This window comes from Agelaius tricolor, unplaced genomic scaffold, assembly GCF_023055355.1.
Source record: "Agelaius tricolor isolate 1412-34295 unplaced genomic scaffold, bAgeTri1.0.p SCAF_34, whole genome shotgun sequence".
NCBI lineage: Eukaryota > Metazoa > Chordata > Aves > Passeriformes > Icteridae > Agelaius > Agelaius tricolor.
The window spans coordinates 454,248-462,762 of NW_027269294.1; the positions used below are offsets into that span (position 1 = coordinate 454,248).

The 8,515-nt window shown below is 35.9% G+C and overlaps 1 long non-coding RNA gene across 1 annotated transcript; it reads left to right on the forward strand.

Annotated features, from left to right (window-relative positions):
* Positions 1 to 6,260: 6,260 nt before the first annotated feature.
* LOC139602492 (uncharacterized) lies at positions 6,261 to 8,486 on the forward strand. Its single transcript, XR_011683250.1, has 4 exons — positions 6,261 to 6,674; positions 7,743 to 7,898; positions 8,015 to 8,146; positions 8,415 to 8,486. It is a non-coding gene; the product is annotated as an uncharacterized lncRNA (long non-coding RNA).
* The last annotated feature ends 29 nt before the right edge of the window (positions 8,487 to 8,515 follow it).

Below are 8,515 nucleotides of genomic sequence, written 5' to 3' on the forward strand. Positions count from 1 at the left end.
ATGGGCAGGTCATGAAAGGAGCAACCTGATGTGGTATTGGACTGAATGCCTAGATTCACAACATTGGGAGGGGTGGTAATAATAATATTTTGTGTAGCTGTAGAATACGTAACTGTACAAAGAAAGAGCAAAATAGAACAGAACCAAACAGAAATAATAAGACCACATTCTGATAGGTGACAGTATTGAGTATCCAGTTATGAGAGCCATTTTTCTAAGGTGTGTAGAAATGCTGGAGATACTTATTTAAGAGTTTCTGCTATAAAAGTTTAATAACAGAGTAATATTATGAAACTGAGAAAACAGGCTAGCTATTGAAATTACCATCCTAGCTATATAAATTTGGCTGTAGATTGCTATTGCCAGTAAAGGTAACAACTCTGCACTCAAGTCAATGAAAACTTTTTAAATATCAAGTCCCACAGCAACCAAAGCAGAAAAAGTTGAGCAGCTCCAGGCGAGCCAATAAATACCACTGAATTTTATTACTCTGAGAACTGAGGAATGAAGAAAGTTGCACCCTGAGCTTTGTGAGCTTTGAAGAGAATATTTAAAAATTAGGTTGAATTTTTTTGGGACCTGAGCTTTGATGCGTGGAGTACAATGGAACTGAATTCATATGAATTTTCTTTGTTACAAGCCTTGCTTTGCTGGCTGAAACTGTAACCCAGGCGGAGAAGAAGAAAGGCATTGGAAAATCTCTGCCTCCTTCTGCCCCTCAAGTCATTACTTGTGTAAATACTTAGGAGAGAAGAGGGTACTGTAAGACACACTGAGCCAGAAGACAAGTATTTTATGACAAATTAGCTTCAGATATTATAGGAGTCTCTATTAGGAAAATAAAGGAATGCACAAAGATCTTACCAGGGCAGCCATTTAAACCATGCTGCAGCCTGGCTGAGTGCTCAGGACTGTCCTTGGTGCATTCCAGTAGTACAAGGACTTCTGTGGTTTGTCATTATTGATTGGTGGGGCACAAAAGATCAGTTTATTGTGATTTCATTTCTCCAGCCCTAGACTGTGGAAATGAGCAATCCTCAAACACATTTACAAAGGGCTGTAAATGCAATTACTAAGAAAAGCCACCCTGCAGTATAGGTGGAAAAGCCCACACCTTAGGTCAAAGATGCTCAATATACTTTCAATCTCATCTAACCCATTGGAACTTGCAGATTTGTGTTTCCTGAAGGCAAAATCTGAGAAACGGAAGAAGTATTTTCACTTACTTCAGTTTAAATAAGAAGGTGGTCTCTGTTCTCAGCTTCTGCAGCCATCTGTGTATGTGGTCATATCAAATCCTACTGATACTAATTTAGATGGCAAAGAGTAATATAATGAAGAGTTAAGTTTATCAGTCAAATGGATAAAAATAATCCCACTTCAAAAGAAATGATTTTCTAATTCTCTAATGAGTACCTGATTTACATGTAAACAATGGTTATGGTTAATTAATTAAATGTCACATGATTGTTCAAAGTGCACTTACTGCTACTTGTGATGCAGTTTAGTCATAAACAACACAGCCAAGGAAGAATACTTTGAGACACATTTGCTTGGGCTTGCTGCTATTGGAATATCCCTGCAATTGCATTTTGCTTCCTGAAAATGGGACCTACATGGGTAGGTCCTTTTGTGGCTGTAGTACCAGCATAGCAGCAGGGCTGCTCTCCTTTCCTGAGAAGGGAATCTGCAGTGTGTGTTTGAAGTTATTATTGCATTTCCTGATTTAGAGTGGAGATCTGTAGCACAGAGTGGCAATCTTCTCACTTTGGTGTTTTGGTAAACCAGAACTAACTGTTGCCAAAAGGCTTTCCTGTGTTCTCACTGGTACAGTTGGTGTCTCCTCCTTAGGCTCACTTTGTGGCTAGAAAATTTTATACTGACAGCTGTATGTCTTATTTTTGTTTGCTTTGTTTTCTCATGTTGATCTTTGCTGATTCTTCCCTGCAGTGTATCCTTGAATTAGAATCAATAGACAGTTTATTGTGGAGGAAGAGGAAGAATGTATGCAGACGACAGAGAGGGGAATCTGAAGGCTTTGTGGCCGTTGGATTCTGTCATAGCAATTTCATTTCTAATCAGAGACTTTATTTATTACCCTGGCATCACCTGTCATCCTGATGAGGATAATGATTCAAGTGTGGTACATTTGTACTTCCTTTAAACTAAAAATAGGCTCCTTTTAGTTCTGTGTCTTTTCAGGATGTCTTTCATTTTTCTTTGACAGCTTAACTCTGGTTTTCATTTTAACTCAGGAAATAGTTCATAAAATACAAGTAGACAAATTCTTCCAGGGACCATGATTTTTAAAAACATTTAATGATGCAATTTTTGTAGAGGGACGGCACTGAATGTTTTGTGTGTAAAGTAGCTATTAATCAAAAACTACAATATGTAACAAACAAAGCAAAACAAAATTGGATTCACCTCTTTTCTTAAAAAGGAGCTGTTCCTAATGATGGAAATTAGAGATACTTTAGCAAAATTGAATGCTCTCTATCACAGAGCTGAAACCCTGGAAAATGCACTAAATGCCGTGAAACCCAACTGGAAATTCTTGTTTTCATAATCTATTACAAACTTGATGGATAACAAAGTCATGGTTGACCTTTCGGGGAAAGCAAATCAGATGTTTTTTTCCAGAGCATTTATTATGTCCCTACTGGATTCCTTATTTATCTGGTGTGAAGAAATCATACACATGACTTCTGATGAAGACCGTGTGTAACTGTATCTATTTATGCTTGGGCTGAGGTTTTCCCTTTATTGGTACTATTGCATAGATCACCTTGTTGGGATGTATTTTTCCATGCAGAAAAAGAAAAAATATAATATTATGTTTTTTAGTGTAAGGAATGCAAGTTTTCCATATCTTAAGGCTATCTGGAGCATTATTTGGTTTAAAGGAAGCATTATTAGTATTAGGATTCCCACTTTGAGGCAATTGGCCTGTGTTGATCTAAAGGAATAGGGACTGTAGCATTTTCAAAACCTTTGTCAGAGGTTTCTCCCCCTTGTTTACTTTGTGTCACTGATAGAAATGTATCATTTTTGGAGTTGATATTTGTCATACCAGACTATGTGCATTTAGAAGGGAACACCCGCATTCAGCATCACAACAAAACCTAAACACCAGCAAAGTGGTGACAATCCTTGAAAGGAAATTGTAATTAAGTTTTTAATTATTTATTATTACTTCTATAATCATTTCATGTCTGAACAGTAGCTTATGATAAAAAAAATCTCCATCACCTGGAGCCGTGAGGCAAAGGCTTTCCATTAGTCATCATACTCTGCATAATGAGCAGCATTGCTAATGAGACACAAAACACTTCAAAGTTATTCAATCAGCAGTCTGAATAATGAGATTTTACACAAAAATGTAAATAGTGAGCATGCAACAAAAGCAGTAAGGTGGATTATAGCTTTTTCTTTTAAGCCACCATGAATGGATAGATTGAACGAAAATTAATTACATTTTATAAATAATATAGTGTTCCACAGATTCCTAAGAAAACAGAATAGGCCAGGGCACTTGGTGCTTTAGAAGAATATGAAATTAAATATGAGACATAGCTGCTATGAATAAGCTTTATTGGAATCTCTAACATTGCCTTTAAATTTTTGTGGGAAACATCTGCAAAATGTTTCTTATAATAAGTCAGAAGATTATTAATACCATATTTGACAATTAGGTCAGACTTAGAGATCGGCCTGTAGTATACATTGATGCAAATTACATTAAAATATATATTCTATAATATAATAGGCATCAAGCCTGTCAGAATTCAAGGGGCATCCAGACAATGCTCCAGTCATGCTGCTTAACTTTAGGTGGTCCTGTGAGGAGCACAGAACTGGACTTGATCCTTCTGTGTCCCTTCCAGTTTGAGATATTCCATGGTAGCAAAATACCACGTCACATAACAGCAACCTGAGAAAGGACAATGGGTGACTGAGAGTTGAACATAATTTTTTCACATGTACAATCATATGGTTTTTAATCCTACTACTTGAGAGAAGCAAAATTAGAGGACAATGTTTCAGTTTTATTTAAAATGCCATGAAAATCAGTATCAGGACTGGTAAAACTAATGGCAGCTTCGTGATAGATATTACTGAAAAATAAAAATTTTTACTGATGGAAACCAGGAACATTTGAGATTTGACTTTGGATGCTTTGGAAGGTCTATGTTGCAGGATCATGCTTTTTTCAGAATAATTCCTGTATTTTTATATGAAAGAAAAAATGTCTTTGATGTAAAATTCTGCAAATGTTCAGGTGGAGCTTTATAAATCAATCAGTAGATTATGATTATGAGCAGTAGCAAACTCAGTTTCAAAGCAGTGTGCTCCCTTTATAATCATGTCAGCAGGGAAAAGCTTTGCTGCTGGCCATCTGCTGTTCAGGCAGGCTGCACTAACCTTCCACCTGCCTGAAAGAATAAAGGTGTTCTTTAGAAAGAGACACCAGAATTGTATTTAAAATTATTATTCAGAGCTGCAAAAAATTGTCAAAGTCTGAACCAGCAATGGATAGAATATAACTTAGAATTACTGAGTTACGTTGCATTGAAGAGAAATATATGATATGGGTCTCAATTTCTTACAAAATCTATTATCCCTTATGGAACAAACAAACAAATGAACAAGCAGACCCAAAATAAAACAAAAAAATTGTCTGAAAAATAGATAAATTTCTAGTGAATGTTTTTTACATTGCTGATTTCACTAATTCTGTTTTAAATATGTAAGCTACTAATTATCTCTGGTTATCAAACCAGATTCAGTGGCTAGGAGATGAAGTCCAATGTATTCAGACTTTAAATGCAAACCATGAAATTTTTACAATTCCCATTTTGGTGAGAAACAACAAAAATCAATAAATAAATTTCAGTTGTAAGAGACTTATACAGAAGAGACTGGGATTAGGATTTTCAAGTTTATCTGTTAGAAAGGGCAGAAAACTACAAAGGGCAGAAAACTTACTGAGCTTCACTTTTTGCTGCACATATATATCTGATGGTTTAAATACCACTCCTCCCAAGATTCATTGCTCCCAATGATGAAATGTATTTTTAGCTCAGCAGCACATCTCCTGGTGTGGGATAGGTAGCTGTAAACTGGACCAAGACTTAAAATAATGGCCCTGTCATTTTTAATTGTTCAGGAATAATATGAATCATTGTGAACTCATTTAGTATTAATTTGGTTGTTATAAAATGCTTCTATAGATCCTCTCAACTAATTAGCTTGACCTTCCTTTTGAAGGGTAACCGGTGGCTGTCTGGTGTTCAAGCTTGACTTGGAGCAGAAGGCAGGCTGGGAGCAGATTCCTGAGCCCCAAGTTCAGCCTTTCCAAGTTTCCTTCCCACCCTTTGACAAGAACTTGGTTGGATAAATGCAACAATGACCTGGTTTGCTGGTTGCATATGAATAATGAGACTTGATGTTCAAAATGAAAAGCTTTTCTGGATCTCCTCTAGCTGTGGATCTCCTTAATTGCTGTGATGTTTGAGGTAGTTAAAACTTCTCCACTCTTCTGGGAGTAATGATGCTTGTGCATCAGCACAGGAATGTTTAATGAAGAGTGTCTGGGATGCAAGCATATGCCTTAACAGCAAGTTTAAAGAGAAAGAAAATAAACTGTATTTAAGATACATTTCTTCAAAAGGGGCAACACCACGCCAAGAGGGAGAGACAAATAATTCCCTGAAAAAACAGTGATTTCATTTGTCCTACATGACTTCAATGAGATCATAACTTTTTTTTTTGAGAAATAGTGATGATTTTGCTAAACTGAGCTTTTAATGCAGAAGCCAGTGACCCATCCTATTGACAGAGATGGATACTGCAAGTGCAATAATTTGATTGCCAGAATATGACACAAAGTAGATAAGGTATTTTATCTTTTTCATCCACTAGATTATGCATTCTCCTTACTTTGGTATTTCTGATATATTTTCTGAGAATCAGTTTTGTCTCATGTAAATGGTTCTCTGGAGAATTTCATAACTAGAGGCAGCAGAAATAAAAAATAAAACCTGTCATTAAGGAAAAAATATTTTGCATTGTTGGCACAAAAATAATCCAAATATGCACATGGCCAGGCAAAGCAGTGGAGCAGTGGTTGAGTTTGTTCAGAAAAATGTCCCGCTGTTCTGTCAAAAGCAGCACATGTATCTCATGTCATTGGGCAAGATGAGCAGGCCAAGCTGTAGACTTGTAGTAAAATACCCAAAGAAGAGGTGCAAGTCTAGGATGTCCTTCCAGGAAATTTTAAATCTATGTGCAAGAAAGAGGAAAATACTGTCTATTTTTTTATTTTTCTAAGGTGATGAGTTAATATTAACTGTTTTCCTGTTTCTGCTGCTGTGCTTCCCCCTTCTGTGCAAATGTGTGCAGAGTTGCTGCTGTTACATAAAGAATGCAAAGCAGTAGTTTATTTTCTTCTTGCAAATTAAATATTCTGTACATTTTTTTTCTGGTGTTTTTTTCCCCTTTCCTGAACATCCTTGTTGCTGTTATTGTAGGCAACATAACCCTGGTTGAAAAGAAATCATCTGTACAGAAACAAGAAGAGTGGATTTGGGAAGAAATTGCTGCAAAGAATAAATGCTAGACTGATGTTTTCAAAAGAATAAATGCTATTTTCAACATTTTTGGCATTTTTGGTAAGTGCACAAGTAATATTCTGCTGTAACCTATTTCCAGAAATCTTTTGCATTGTGTAAGTCACTCCTTTGAATGTCTGTGGCTGGGCAGATCACAATATTGTCAAAAGGTGTTCAAATATGATTATTATTTCAAATGTAATGGATATTTTCTGAGCAAATGAATTCTTGAAAATCAGAGATGTTAAAGATATATGAAGACTGAACCCAGTAACCTGCATCCAGATTTTGATGTTTAGTCAGAAACATGTCATAAGTCAAGAGACATTGTAATTACCAATGGATATTCTTTACCAAGGTGCGATTATTAGTTTAATTTTTAATTTTTTCAACTTTGCTCATTCTTACTTAAAGGAGTTTAAGTCTTTTCATTTTCTTTTTGTAACTAACATTTAATATTCCACATCTGGTTGCCAAAATGGAAAATGTGTATTATTTGCTTACAGTAGAGGTGGGAATTATTCCTTGCCATAGCACTGGTATGAAGTTTGTTTTAAAACATGAAAGATCCATTTTAGATTCCTGAAAAGAGGTATTAAAATTTCTTGTTAGATATTGCTGATTGTGATTGAAAACCACTTCATTGAATTACAGTAGAGGGAGATGAAGGACATCTTGCAGCAATGAAAATGGTTGCAAATTTAATTAAAACATTAAATTATTGTTGGAATAAAGGTCATAATCATAAAACCTAATTGAAGGAAGTACATTAGCATGTACCCTAAGGTATCCTTTCCATTTCCAAATATCTATTACATATTTGACATTTGAAGAGGAAAGAGGTTCCATTTTATCTGGATGGATGAACGGCGATGGGGAGAAGTGTTATACATAATACAGTGTAAGAGCCCCATTTTTCAAAACATCATTTGCTCCTTGCATAGGTGCAACACTCTGATTTTATGTCTCTGACTGAGGAAATTCCCCTTATTTCTTGAGCATCATGGACCTGCATAGGGCAGAGGACATCATATCATGTACTTAGACTTTTCCCTGTGGAAAAAGTGGAACTTAACTCCCTTGAAATTTGACCAAGCCTCAGTTACCAGCTGTCACCTTGTTACCTAGGCTGCCTTTGTGAGAGATGTGTTGCTGCCTGGAGAATGGGATGTCTGTGTAACATCATATGAAATGCTTATCAAAGAGAAGTCAGTATTCAAAAAGTTCAACTGGAGATACCTTGTTATAGATGAGGCCCACAGGATTAAAAATGAAAAATCAAAGGTAATTTATTTTACACTAAGCAAGAGATCTGTGTGGGTTATTTAGTTGATGGTGTAGGGACTAGTAATGTTTAAATATATATGTTTGATATTTGGACATGTCTCACTGTCCTTCAGTTATCAGAAATTGTAAGGGAATTCAAGACTACCAACTGACTGCTATTAACTGGAACTCCACTTCAGAACAATTTACATGAACTCTGGGCACTTCTCAACTTCCTTTTGCCAGATGTCTTTAACTCAGCTGAAGTAAGTCTTTTGTTTCTGAATCAAATTAATTTTACTGGTTTTCCCAATTTGAAAGTAGACCTGGATATGTATAGTTAGTGGTGTCAGTTACTGATAAGTGATAGATTGAGTTGGAAATGTTTGTTATAAAGCTTTTCATAAAATAGGCCAAATAAGGTCATTTGTTCTTTTACTTCCTGGCCATATGAGAGTTGTATTTGTTCACCATTGTGATGCTATTGTACCTTGAAAGGAAGCCTCTTATAAACCAATGATTTTGTTGATACAGGATTTTGATTCGTGGTTTGATACCAACAACTGTCTAGGGGATCAAAAACTGGTGGAGCGCCTTCCTGTGGTGAGTCCTTTTGCCTTTTATACAAGGGTTAC